General features: G+C 38.4%; 1 long non-coding RNA gene across 1 annotated transcript in view; it reads left to right on the plus strand.

Annotated features, from left to right (window-relative positions):
• The first annotated feature begins 10,255 nt into the window (after window positions 1-10,255).
• The window catches only part of LOC112986331 (uncharacterized), a 41,938-nt gene continuing 37,007 nt past the window's right edge, over window positions 10,256-15,186 (plus strand). The window contains exon 1 of the long non-coding RNA XR_003259985.2: window positions 10,256-10,377. This is a non-coding gene — a long non-coding RNA (uncharacterized LOC112986331). The remainder of the gene's footprint in view (window positions 10,378-15,186) is intronic.

Consider the following 15,186-nt stretch of genomic DNA (forward strand, 5'->3'; position numbering starts at 1 on the left):
ACCATACATCTCTGATCCAGATATATTGCTGTTATTAGGCAGAAAGGTGTCATGAGTTTACCCATAAGGGAAGTCAAAATATATTCACTGTGATCATCTGTGATCAGTAATGATACCCCATTTACAACCTTGAATTCTGTTGGTGGCTCTGCTTGCGATTTTGTTCAGGAGGGTATTGGACAAATGTGTGTCTCCTCTATGAACACAGCTTTCTGTATTTATGAAGACTTATATTTTCTTCTGTTAGCTCTATCAAAAACACAGCATGAATGCAGTCCCTATGAGGATATACCTAACCAATCAAATGTACTGTTGTAGCACTACTGAATTGTATTGCAGAGGAGTGTTGTGTGGTATCAGTCCACACGGCGCAGCATAAGGCTTGGATTACGTTTACATAAATCGTCAAAATCTCTGGACTGCTAATACTGCTTTCTTTTTGGAGATGTCTTCTGTATGTTACATACAACATATTTTTTTTTTTCTCTCTCTCTCTTTTTTTTCCCCAGACAGGAGTTTCATTATATCTCTCCAGTTGTTCTAGTCTCTGACATTTCAATCTATCTTATATTCTACTGAACAGGAAAAAAAATACCATTAAGTGAAACTTGAAAAAAAAGAGGGAAAACAGCAAACTCATAATTTATTAAGTGTAATTTGGCATGACTCAAATAAGGACGATGAGGCACATGAAAAACAGATTAGATACCAGTAAACTGGGAGTGTTTCGTCCTCCTCAAAGACTCGTCATTTGATAAATGAGATACTATAGGTCTGTTACTATACTGAAAACACTTTTCTTGCATCCTAATCATGCATGTCTCAGCAAAGATATAAAGGCAGAGAAATATGGATAAACCTGAGTTACAGAAATCATAGACTTCTACCTAGTCACTTATTAAACACCTAAATTTTTGGTCACAGACCAAACTGGCATGCAAAACCTGGCATTTTCTTGAATAAAATGGCTAAACCTCTGAGTGAGCCCCATTTTTCTGTGCAAGTACTGATGTTGCAACAAACAAAAAGTCTTTCACATGCAGAATGCAAGGCCAAGCACTTTCCTGGGTAAGCCATTGTACCTAGCACCCGAACCGTGCCTCACTCTGTCTCAAAACAAGAGTTATAAATAGGCAAGCACTTTTGGGCCATTTTAGTGCTGAGTATTACACATTCCAGTAACTTCAGTTTTTCAGCTGGTTATTTTTATTTTCCTTTGTTCTGCCCAAGCAAATGAGCCCAGCCTACTGAAATGTCACCCATTCCTTGAAAGAAAAATCCAGGACTAAACTCAAGATCAGGAAAGAGGCTCTGCCTAGAAATACCCCTGAAACAAGGAGGAGAGAACCAAATCTGAAAGTAGAAAACTTTTTTTTTTTTTTTCAAAAGCAATGCTGTTTCATCTAAAACACCCTGACTCTTCTGGTCTTATTTTAAATTCCATTCCCTAATGAGGAACATCACTAGGCTTAGGAGGAATGAGAGAGATTTTTCATGGCAAGTCAGAAAGCTGCCTGAAAAATGTTATTTTTTTAAAATTTATAGTCCCTATTGTTTCCATACCCTGGGATCTGGCATTAGAGCCACTAATTTCCTCTGAACACTTTTATAAAACATTAGGAATGATATGGGACATTAATGTCCCTTAAAAGTAAAATTTCCGTTCATGGGGGAATTATTACAGCATGAAGCCACCTTTGTAATGTATCACAGGGGATTCCTCACCTATTATCTTTTTTAATACATCCCTCAAGCTTGCAAGCACCATACTGCTAGCAAAAAAGTCATAAATCTGCAATGTTAGCAGAATAAATAATAAATCATAAATGTTAGCAACAGTTCCCCAGATGTTGTCTGTGTTAACAGATCTCGCAGTAAAGTCAAGGCCTTAGTTTTCACCAAACTGGTGAAATCGGTGCTGAATCAGTGCTCTGGTGTCAACCTGGTCTTCACATTGTCTTTGTCAGTGGCCTGGACTCTGGCTGTGTGCGAGTCCCACAGCCCTTGGTGGCAGGTGATGGCAAGACCCTTCTAGGGATGACCAGAGCTCAACTCGTCTGCTTCATCTCAGTCACTGCAGGTGGGACACAAAGAGAAAGTTGGGACAGCTGAGGCGTGCTGGGGCTGCTCGCTCTGAATGCAACCCAGCGACTGAGTGTTTTTGAAAACCCAGGGTGCACACAATGATTTTTGGTAGATTTACCAGCTAGTCCACCCAACCTAGTCCGTGAGGGTACTCCAGAGGATAAACAGCCAGCAGTTCTGACCTTGAGCAGTCAATAAATTAAATAGCCTTACTGTCCCTTTTCTGAGGATTTAGAAGTTTAACGATGAATTATTTCAAACCTCTAACCATAGGAAACATTACCTGTGTGGGATCATAATTATTCTGTGTTGGCAGAGTGTGATCCTTGTGATCTCAGGTTGATGTCACTGCAGTTTTATTGTGGGATGAACTGCTCTGACGAAAGTACAAATACTCCTTATTTATGCTGCTGCAAATGATGTTCGTGCAAATGGTTGACCAAAACCACTGCTTGAACTTCTAATGGTGCATCTAGAACGAAGCTAGGAACTCTGACTCCCTGGTTTTTCTCTTTTCATTGTTAGATCAGACTGCTCATAGAAGGCCTATTCTCACAAAGCATCAGTACCCTCAACTTCTGCTAAATTTTTGGTCTGTCTCTGGACTACCCTCCTGACTCTCCAGCAATTCTTTCAGCCCCAAAGAGAAGGTTGCAGACTTATTGCTGTTTTTGCTTTTTCTGCCTATGATGAATTTTGCTCAGGCCAGCTCTCTTAAGGCAAATAGGATAAGGCCAATTTGGTGAGCCCCAAAGAACTTCAGAGCATTTACAAGTGGAAGTGACCATATAGCAAGCAGTACAGGCAGATGGACATCTGGACTTAAATATTGGAAAATACTTGAATGTTACACCATTTCCTGTGTTGCAGTCCACATTCTGGTAAAGGGTGTCTATGGATGCCAACTTTTTCTTCATAACCATATGAGAATGGGTGTTTGTGCTTGCAGCAGCTAGGACGCCAACCATCCAAATGCTGTCTGCTGCATAACAAATACAGAGCTTTCTCTGCACAGATAGAAACCCTCGGTGCTGCATATTCTTTGATAACTAGCCCTTTCCTAAGTAATCTGACTCCTACCCTGGTTGTGTCCTCATTTGGATTGCAAAGTTATTGCAGGCTGTGTGCTGCAGATTGATTAAAACAAGCTGAAGAAAATCACGAAACAAATTATTATGCAATTCTGAAAAATTATCAGGATTTTGTACCAGACAAGAGATGCCATTTCTGGCAAGTCACTCATAAAATACCTTTCTGTTAGACAGAAGAGCTTGCTTGCCTGACTTTACTTCATATTGTAATATGCACAGAGTATGAGATAGATTTCCTACCACAAATCATGTGCTGAATCTATTGGAGGATGGTGTAATTCTGAGTATAACTATGTAAGTAATACTATTTGAAGTTGCAGTTTATTTTTTAAAGGGACTAAAAAAATTTCTTCATCATAGTTCGTGACCAAAAGTGCAAAAAGGAGGCACAATCCCCAAAGTCAGTACATGATTTTTAAATTTGCCTTTCTAACTGCTTTGAGTAATGCATTGTGTGTTATTCCTTTTGGGTCAGATATTGCTAATTTACATTTTAGGAAAGGCCTAGAATGGTGACAGTTATCATACTTACGGAAAGAAAAACACAAGAGAAAAGTATTCCTTTTCAAGTGGAGTATATGATTAGAAAGCAGAGAAGGCAACATAAGAAATAATCAGCACAGAGACAGGAAGAACCTGTCCAAGTCAGTATGCCCCGTCTTTTTTTTCCCCTTGTTTATCTGAAACTAACTTCCCTTCTTTTTCATTCTGTTCCTCTAACTCATTCTGAACATGTCTTTAACTTCCAAAACTTTTTTCATTAACACTACATAAAGTCATGGCATAAAGTAGTTCTGATGGAAACATTTCTCAGTTACTCTCATTTTTGAACTTGGGGGAAGCCCTAATCTGTTTGCCTGTAGTTTTAAAGTGTGGTGCAGCCAGTAAGCAAACAGTTTAAGTCTGCAATTTGTCTGGGCATTACAAGTAGTTTTACAATATTCTGACTTTTAAAATCTTTGTGCCAAATTACATTAGCCTGGAAGCTGCTCTAATGCATGTTTGAAATAACCACAAATGCTTGTGGCCTTACTTTTAGACCAGCGTGGCACTGAGGTCTTCCATAGGTTTTCATTTTTGCTCTCAAGCATTGTCAGGGTAAGGGAAAATCATAAGAAATCCATAATTTTCCTATGAGATCAGATTTTAACCAACTAGGAAAATTCTGCCACATTTCATGAGGCAAATAAACTTGTGGTGGCTGAAAGACACAAAGTGGATATATTCCATCAGAAACCATGGCCCCTGGTTTTTAAAAGTCCCATTCAAATTACTTATAACTAAATATTTTTAGAATGTCTAAAGCATATATTTGAACCTGCAATAATAGGTAGCCTCTTTTACTCTTGGATAATAGGTGTGTATTATTCTCTTTTTTTCTTTACATTTGGAGATGATTTTTATCCTACACTATCTCTTATACTTTGTTCTATATCTTTTATCCAGTAATCTTTGATGTGGAACAATGCTAACTATCTTTTGAAAACCTAATTAAATTAGAATTCTCCTTATCTGTCATGGCAGTAATAGCTTCAAAGAATTCCAGCAAGTTAGTTAAGGTTGAATTCCTTTGCTTCAATATAAGCTGAGTGTCTTGAGATGTTATCCCTCTAACAGAGAGCTCTTTAAAATAGCTTTCAATAACTTCTTTAAAACAGTCTTTAAATTCATTGGACTATTATCTCATCTTGCCTTCCCATGCAGCCTTTTTGATAATTGACCTTAAATTGTCTATCTTTGTAGTTTTATGCAAGGATCTCACTGTAAGCTAGTGAACTTTATATCAAAATAAAAATAAAATAAACATGTTCAAAGGTGCTCTTTCTTTCTTTCCCTCTCATCCTGCTCATGGATATTGTTCGGTTTGTTTAAATGAAATTCTACTGACCAATTACATTATCTACCTAACAGAATATATCCTCTTTAACTTTGAAGACTGGTTCCTAGCTGAAAGCCATTTTCTTTGTATTTCCTCCTGAAAGGATGGAAACATAATAAAGATTCAATAATTCTCTTATTTTTAATCCCATAATAACCTCCCAATTTTCTGTCTTCGAAATTCCAGTCAGTACAGCTGTGCTGATTTAAAACATGTATGCAACAAGACCAGCTGGATCCATAAGTGACCTAAATATTGAGAGCTGTCCTATCAGTTATGGTTGCTTTCTTTTCTCTTTCATTTCATTAAAAAAAAATTATTATTATTTTTCCATGACACTTTGAGTGTCTCACCTTCTCAGCTCCCTTATGACTTGCATAACCATAAGCATACAGTAAGTTTTCAGAGTGTCCTGCAATAATCTCATTTTCTCTCAGCAAGTCTCTCCATCTCCACCCCTTTTTGACTTGCATAACATAAGCATAGAGAAAGTTTTCAGAGTGTCCTGGAATAATCTCGCTTTTTTCTTAGCCATTTTGCCTGTTCATATGCAGAATTTATTCAACACCTTACTGAGCTAAAGCTCCCATTGGGCTGACTCCATTTCTGCCTCTGGCGTCTCCCAACACGTGATGACCTTTCAGTTCCTTTTCTGTACCTTCTGTATTTACAGTAAGTCTGTGCCTCCACTTGCAATGAGTGAACCAGACAGCAAAGGCGATTCCAATTACACATAATAAAGCAGCAGAGATTTTTTCCCAGCCCTCCCTGGAGAGCACTCAGGCAACCTGCTGTGGTTTTGCAGCAGGATTGTCCATGAGCTGGGAAGCATAGGAATACACATGTACATGAGGAGGAGAAGACGTGAGGATCTTGGGAGATCCTCCGCTGCTGGTTCTCTGTGCGCACAGAGAGAGAAGACAAGGTGTGGGACTGCAAAATACCTGCTGTCAACTGGCAAGGGCCACGTCCTTGCTTCTTTGAAGCCATGCTATTGCAGCCCTGCAAAGCATGGTTAGCAGGTAAAATCAAACTCAGACCCATATAGTGGCGTTCAGCCAATTTCCTGCACCAGGAGGGTCAGCTGGGCTTGAGGACCAGGGCCAGGATGGGAGCAGGAGTACCTCATTTGGGTGCACCAGGGAGGCAGGATCTGCCGGGCTCGCAACGGCCTCCACGCTGGATGGCCCCTGCAGTACGGAGTGACTGTTTTCTGCTGGAGCATTACAGAGCAAATGTGATTACGCTTTTGTTTAAATGGTACTCTCTAATCACTTGTATTAACTAAACAAAAGTTTAAAAAAAAATCATGAGTGTCTTGAGCTGAAAACCCACTTTTGAGGCTAACGTCTGTTTTGTTTAAGTAGGATTTCCTTTTTGGCAGATTTACAAGCATGTGTCAGACAAATGTTTTACAACAAAAACATTTTGCTGTAATCACAGGCTGATAGAATGACTGATTATCATTTAAGAGACCCTTTGTTCTGACTCCTCAGAGGTCTCCTCATGTGCTTGCAGTCTGAGATTCATTTCTCTCTGAAATTGAGTTCATATGTGCTGGAGAAAAAAAATCCATCCCCTCATTCTTCTACTATGAGGTCCCTTTTTCCCCGCCATGACTACACAGTAACTGATTTTCATAGCCTCAGATTAAAATTTTAGAACTTCAGTGGATGTAGCTCCCAGAGTACAAAAACATGAAGTTCAATCCTAGGAAGCAGGGAATTGTCTGGATGCCCTGTGGTGTGCAATGTGAAGATACCTGTGTTAGCTTTGAAGGACATGCCTCGGGTGCTGAAAGCAACCCTGCTGCAGCTTCACAGAGCGGACGCCCTGCTCTCATCCCTGCTAGTACAGACCTCAGGTACGCATATTAATTAATTAATTAATAGCAGCCCTCCGAGGTAGTGAAATGTTATACCGATAAGACTTGCCTGCAATCACAAATTGTAGCAAACCCAGGAACTGAACCCAAACTTCGAGTTCCAGTCTGGTGCCTTTTACCACTTCCTTCTCTCACATGACTATTTATATTACTGACCTTTGGAAAAAAAACCCAAATATTTATTTATGTTCATATTTGCACACAGAGTTCTTGGTTTTGAAACATCCTTAAAGTAATCAAAATTTCTCTGTAAAACCTGTATGCCCAAGGGAAAGCACATACTGAAAATCAAAATTTGAATTCTCCTAACATTTGGATAGAGATTTAACCAGCCTGGTAAATGCTGTTTTGTCATGTTAGTTCCCTTTGACGCAGAACGAAGGAATCTGGGGATAGCTCCTGGCCATCTTCTAGGAGAAGTAAGAGTAACAGTGCATTTAGGCAGGAACAGTGGCTTAGCGCTTACAAAGATTTCAGGAGCATGGTCGTGATGGCTTTCTGATGTAGGCCTCAAGCTGACCAGAAACGAGAGGAGAGCACTTCCTGCAGCAACAGAACTATCCTGGTATCTGGCAAAATGTTTTCCACAAATATAAAATACTGGGATGAAAATTTGGTTGCATGTTACTTTTTTGACATTGATATATGGAAAGTACATGCTCATTAATTAAATTTATTGTTTGTACCAAGTCTTCTATAAGCAATGATTCAAATTTGACAGGATAAGAACAACTCTGCCTTTGGAAATATGCAATTATATTGCTGTATCTTATTAAATATCCAGTCAAAACAGTTTTCTTTCTTTTTTTGTTTCAGTCAACAGCTAACTTCCTTGGGCTGATAGGGAGAGCGAGAGAGAGATAGACTTACAGAGGCTGTAAAAACAGAATAATAATTTTCAGATTTTTGGAGATCTGTACAATATTTCTTTCTCAACAGAGTCAGCACAGATCATTTGTAGAGGCCTAAAGAAATGATCTTACAGTCTTCACAGTCCAGAGGAAAAAAATGTCAGAATGTATACATTTATATGCTTTTTAATTTCTTGAAATATTGCAAATCAAACTTTAAATACTTCTTCTGCATTGGCCTCTGCTAACATGGTAAATGTTGTTCATTAATACTTAAGACTAAAGCTTTATAGTAGTCTCAGCTGCCTTAAATAATTTCAGTTAACCATATGGTGAACAAGCTGTCTAATGACTTTATAGAAATAAAAACACTATTACTTGGTTGTCCTGTTCATGCAAATTTGTAAAATGTTGAATTTATTGACTCAGCAAATTTTGATTCACTCTTCTGATCTTAATGCCTCTCTTTGGATATCACAGGGTGTAAAATGTTTCAGCTAGACTCTGCCACAAGGGCAGTTACCTAGTCCTCTTCAGAAGCTGCCCAGTGGCGGTGCTGGCCACAGCAAAAGCAGCCTACTCCAGCCCGTGCCTGCTGAGCTGGGTCCTGGATCGCCAGCCTCCGGCACCAAATGCAAGAATTTTGGCCTGGCGAGGGCATCATAGGAATAAATACAGTGTGGCAATCCTACAGTTCCCTGACGCTTTTCCGGGGTCATTAAAAGCCAGTGTAATTTACAGCAGTACTTATATTCTCCTGGAAAGTGAAACCACAGTAAAGGCAGAAGAATGACATGCAAACGCTCAAATGAAAAATACAGACAAACAAAAAGGAATAACTTATCTCTTTGGGTTTCCAGAGGTAATATATCTAGAAGGCTCATGACACCAGTAGGATATGCTGTCTTTTTGCACTGTTGTCTATCATAAATTAAATTGAAAAATATGACTAAATCTGAGACTGAGTGAGGATTTCAGCTACCAATCTCTTAAAAGCTTTCTCATGGAATTTAGTACATGACTACTTTCTCAGTTCATATGCAATATGCAAGCTATTAGGTGCACATATGCAAAATATAAAATACTGCCCCTTAAGGCTATTCTATTCTAACAAAGGGTATTGTAGTTTGGGGAAAAAAAAAACCCAACAAGCTTTCTTGTATGGTACAGAAGCCCAAACACAGATGATCTCTGTGTTCATACACACACACCCAGAAACCAAAACACAGCTGTAAGGTCTAATTTTAGGGGCCACTAGCCTTGACCATGCTCTTTTTTTCCTTTTTGGGAATTCAAAGATTCAAGGAGGGCATAACCTCGAGAGATTTAACCAGTCCTTGAAACTAGTATTCACGTGTCATTAATCTGATTTTAGAAACAATATTATCAGACTGCACTGGTAAACAGTGGGCTTGATCATAAGGTCTTCTTCTGATGTAGGTACAAAATTAGGGTGTCCTGGAAGCTGACACTTAATCTCAGATATAAACAATTCAGAGGATTCCATAAAAATTAAATTATCTCAAAATCATAGACACTAACAAAGCTTGGAATGTTTCAGCTGAAAGAAATGTGCTGGGAGCCTGAGGAAAAAAACCACGTTCCTCTGACAATCATAACTCAGATAAAAAGCAGAAGTAAAAATCCCTCATTCTCCAAATCCCCCCCCCCCCTCCCCTACCCCCTCTGCCCTCCAAGCTGAGGAGGAACTTTGTTAGGGTTTTCTGGTAAATAAATGCAGATTTACTAGAAAGGTCCTGAAATGGACCTTATACTGGAAGTTTCTTTCTTCTCCTTCAGCATTCCCAGTCAAATCTTACCAAATTAAAACTTTTATACACTTTGGAGCAGATGCTGGGTTCACAAAACTGCAGAATTTGCTACTTTCAAATGTTCTATTTATTTGAAATCTTCTTAAATGACAACTGACTCACAGTAGGCAGACAAAAAGCTTAATTAAGCAGTAAGTCTTAATATAACCTTTTTCAGTTAGAGAACCCTGTGATATATAAAAGGAATGGAGTAAAACATATCTATCTAAACACACAGCAAATAAGAGTTCTCAGTTCTGTATGCATTCGTTGCAGTGATACAATAGATCCGTGGCAGCATTTAAGCAGAGACATGCACAAACAATCTAACGATGCTGGAAGGACAATCCCCATATGCAGTATCTCTGCAGCATGAAATCGCGCAAAGCTGAGCCCAGGATGAGTTATCTCTTAACCCATTATATATAGTATTCTTGGCTGCTGTTAATAATCTAGCCCCCAAGCATCATCTGAAGTTTTTACATTTGCTTGTGATGGCTTAGATAAATAATATTCCAAGATGGTGCTGTGTGGAAGCACCACAGCAAAATTCACTCCCTATTGCATTTCTACCGTATGAACACAAACCTCTACAGTCCCTCCCACAGAACTGCTCAGTTTTATTTCAGAATCGGAATGATTCCCCACATTCCCAGTTAGCACATTCAGAGGTTAAACATAAACCAGAAACCAACACTGACTATCATTAAGCATTCCTGTGTCAAATACCTTACTGAAGCAAAATGATAAAAGCTCAGCAACTCATTCTTGGCAGGTATGACTGAATTTTTCTTATGTTTCTATTGATATTTTATTATTGTCTCACAAATACTTTTATTCATTTATATAATTCCACTTTGTTTAGTCTTGTGAGCCACTATTTCTGGTTTGGTTCTGTGTCACGTACCAAAAAAAGGCTGTGGGAGGTCATAGCTTATTTATTACATGTTGTAATGAACTGCTAGGGAGCTTAATATTGCCACCTACGCTGGCAAAGTATTAAGTGAAATCCAACTCTAAAAGGCAACTAGAGTAAACAGGCGCCTATTTACTCAGATTTTTTTCCAACTTAACCAGACTGTGCACAGGCTCTGCATGATGGAGAATATTTTGCTTTCTCCTTTCCACCCAGATTTATGTCTGTTAGGACAGACTTTTCCCATTCAGCTGCCAAATACATTTTCAGTGACTCCTGTCTTTAAAATATAGGGACTTTTTTCTTGCTCCTATATCCCTGGAGTTCAAGGCACTCCAGAAATGGGTGCACAAGAATGAGAAGTTCGCAGGGCCTGATCAGCACAGCTACAGGTCATGGAGCTCAACTGGTTTTCAATCAGTGCATCACCAGTACAGTGTTTTTAACCGTGCTATTATCATAAATTGTTCGCTTGAAATGGTGCCAGTCATTGAGATTTTCTGATCTTAGTCCAAACTGGCATCTGAGATGAAACTAAGAAACTAAAAAATATTTACTGAAGCCTATGGAAATGATACAGACACGCATGGGATGCCATACCATCATACTCAGATGTTACAGCCTGTTGTTTTCAGTCTCCATGCTCTGGTGTATTCGTGCAGATTACACACTTGAAGACAGGAAGGAGTATCTTTCTTTGGAACATTAACAAATTTGATTAGGCCTATCCATTGCTCAAAAAGTAACATATATTACCAGGATCTTTCCCAACCCCACTTCCTTCTCTTCCAAAATTTGATAAAAATGAAAATAGTGTCGGTACATAAAGTACTTGATTGTGCAGTCTATTCATTTTCTCTTCTATGATAAGTACACTATTACCATAATTCATAACACAGTAAGTTCTACTTATGTGATAAAACTCAGCATTTTGTCAGTCCATTTTGAGTCCAGCAAGGATTGGCAGACATAGCTTCCAAGAAATGTTGGCAGATACAAGCTGAACAAACCTTTGCGAAAAGATGGAAGCCTTTGGTATTCTCTTCAGGCGGAAGAATTAAGAGAGCTGGGGCTGCCTTTCTGTTTGCCAACACATTTTCCTTTTCTTGTTTATAAGGACTGCTTAATATATCAATAGGGAAAGCACTAAAAAAACTCTCAAAAAAGCATAATAAATGAAGTTATAGAACCCTCTTAAAAAATTGAAATAGCTTAAAAATTTTGACTAAAACCTCTCAAATCTGATTGTCTGTAGCACGGGTGATTGAGAGCCTACATAAGAAAAATAGTGTGATGAAAAAATGTGACTTGCTTAGCTCTCTCTGAATTAGGACAAGAGGTTGAAAAGGTCTGAGACTGGCAACCAAATGATGTTACATGCCTAGAGTTTCTTTAAAACATTGATTTCATCTCTTATTTTCAAGCTTTTTCTGAAAACAGCCAACGAAACAAAAATTTAACTATGTCCAGATAGTTCCTTTACAAGCATGAACAATTGCATCTTTCTGTAACACTGTTTTTTTCACCTCTTCGTTCTGATAACACTAATTCTGGTTAAATAACTTAGTTTCAGCATTTAAAAACAAATAAGACTCTCCCCTCCTCCCCCAAAAATCTTCCTCTTCTTTCAAGTCATCCAATCATAGACACTTTCTGCCTCTCTCCAGAAGATTGGGCAATATTCTCAAAATTAGAAAAACGTCCTCTACCAGGGCTTTGCATGCTTCTTTTCCCTGATGGTGTTTTCAAAGACCCAAAACCAAAGTAGAGTTTCCTTGCCACAGAGAAATCCCCCGAAACTCCACTGTAAAAAGTTACAACTAAGATTAAAACTCCCTTTTAAGGGATTTCTCTGTTTCTTTCTCTCAAAATTCCTCCACTAAAAGTCAAGCAGAATAATTCACTTCCGTTTCTAAAATGTTTCTCTCTATTCGCTGTTTTTTTCATCAACTGCTGTTTCCCTAAAAGAAGGGAAAAATCTCATATATTTTGCTCTTTCCTATGTCTGTTTTGCTGTGATGGCCTAAAGCTGCCATCGATCTTATCAGCTGTGTAATTTGAGTAGTATAGAACTTAGTTCTTGGAGAAAAGAAACCCCAAACAGTACTTTGTTGTTCAGAGCTTTTCTTTTATGCATCCATATCACATGTCCTAAGAATTTTTGAGACTGGTAGCACTGATCCTGGATTCTTTCCTTACTACCTCTAAAGAGCAAAACTAAGCATAAAATGTTTGGCCATGGACCATAGCTTTAGAAAGCAGTTATCTTTTGAAGTAAGGTCAATATTCTGTGTGTGCACATCCTTATTTGTATTAGCTCTTTGCTTTGTTCAGGAATGTTTTCCTTCCTCATCTGCTCGTTCACAGCTTTCTGCAGTGAAAAAAAATCAGTCTGTAAGCCTTTAAACAATACAAACCACTGTTTATGGATTGCCTTGCATAGAGATAAATTTCCATTGCTTATCTGTTTTTCCTATTGAAACTGATATGCTAAACAACAAAAATCAAGAAAATTGTTCCGAACTTTTTAAAAAGATATGTACATTTACCTAAATATTTAAATCCTGTTTTCATTTAACTGATATTAACTGGAGCAACACAGTTGAAGTATCATGCAGGGTGAGATTGGGTAGGATTGCTCTGGATTTGCAAGTTTGGTAAGCAGGGAGCAAATTGACTACCAAAACTATGCAGCCCTCCTGTTGAGATGTTAGACTGAGAGTTTTAAATATTTGTTTTGGCTGGTGTTTTCTTAAATCTTGGTAACATTCTCACAACAGAGAGTCATCCTTCTAACCATTGTTCATTGGCAACTTGCTTTACCTTTCCTCTCCAAAATAAATATAGAAACAGAAACCTATAACAAAAGGTTTCTTGGCCTCTTTATTTTTTGTTCCATAGCTTGGAGAGCATCCGTGAGGAGACTGGCTCCACGGCCAGCTCCCACTGTGTGCAGAAGCACTGGGATCTGCCCCCAAGCATGTCCAAAGGTGGGCTGCGCTCTAGAGAAAGTATCGTCCAGGCAGGCCTCGTTATCCTGAAAACAAGTTGCTCAGAGTGCCCTGGCCAATGAATAATCAGAGTAAATAGACTTCAGAGAAGCAAACAAAGTTGGAGATACTGGACTCATCAGTGCTGTCAAACAGTGCTGTTAAAATGGCCGGGCTGACATGTCTATCTTCTTCTGCCCAAGTTTAAGAGCATATTCTGTGTTCAATAGGCTATCTTGTATTGTCAGGTTTGTCTGCTACAAGATGTCCCACTTGATATGTGGAAATTCTTCCAGTAACATCTTGTATCCTATGTCTGTCCTAGGTATTGTATCCTGTGTCTTGTATCCATATCTGTCTTCTTGTGCCCAAGTTCAGATCTAGCTGGAGTATCCTTAACTAAAACAACCCTGTACCAAATAAGTATAGCTTAAAAAATGATGTGTTTATGTATGTGCTTCATGAAACAATATTAATGCAGACAACTACTGGAAGTATATTGAGTTGTTAGTTGTTAGCACTTTTTCGTATGATGCCCGAATATTTGAACACAGGTAGCTAATCCTGTCTACTGTATTTATAATGCAACGCTAAAATGTGGAACACACAGAATATGCCTGAGCCTATTTTCTTGTATGCAAGTTTTACATTGCTGAAAATAAGGGGACATTTAATAATATGGGAAAAACAGCTATGACTACTTGCTACCTATATCAAATTTCCCTTCTACTGTTCTTCAGTTACTATTCAACTACCAGGGCTTTAGTACATGGAAAAAAAATCCTGAAGAATTTGATCAAGAAAGTGATGTTGATTTAGAAGGAAAGTAGCTGAGTTTTAAGCGCCAGTAGGGAGACATGACAGAAGAAGCAGATGTAGCTCTAATACTGACTTTATCTGAAAGGAGAAGACATTAGTCAGTAGACACTTCCCTCTTCCTGTGAAGTAGATGTGGGTGTTCTGCAAAACATCTGTCTGGCTATTCTGGCTGCAGGCTGAAATACCTGTGACAAATACAAGCATCTGTTTATAAGTAACTGTTAATCCTCTGTCACATAGGATACAAGATGTTATTGGAAGAAATTCCACATATCAAGTGGGACACCTTGTAGCAGACAGTTCTGACAATGAACCCTAACCCGAACCCGAACCCTAAACCTGAACACAGAATATGCTCTTAAACTGTTTTTCAGTATGACTTAGAACAACTATAAAAATAGAAATAGAAGCTTACTAAAAAGTTTGAATTACTATTTCGTTACATAAAGGCTGACATTGATGACATTATCTGTGATGGTATTCATGAAACCTTTTATTTGATTTTTTTCTACTTTTAAATCACCTTATCAGGGCCATGTAATTTAATCTAGTTAATACTGCAAGTGCAGAAATCCATCTGTTCACTTTACACATGAAACCATTACATGGTCTAGTTTTGTATTAGATATTAATATTAAGCTTAATATACTTTTCAGCAACCTGAGCTGAAATGAAACCTGAACTTGTAATAAAATATGAAAGCAGTCAGCCTGAGCATAATAACTCCTGAACAATGGTCTGACACGCTGCACTTAGTAGAGGACTGTGGGATAGAGGTAAGGCGTAAGGATATCATGAAAACCTGGTATTTTCCATTTGTAAAAGCAAAAGACGTTCTATCCATTCTATCCTGCTGTTT

Source organism: Dromaius novaehollandiae, chromosome 2 (genome assembly GCF_036370855.1).
Source record: "Dromaius novaehollandiae isolate bDroNov1 chromosome 2, bDroNov1.hap1, whole genome shotgun sequence".
In the NCBI taxonomy this organism is placed as follows: domain Eukaryota; kingdom Metazoa; phylum Chordata; class Aves; order Casuariiformes; family Dromaiidae; genus Dromaius; species Dromaius novaehollandiae.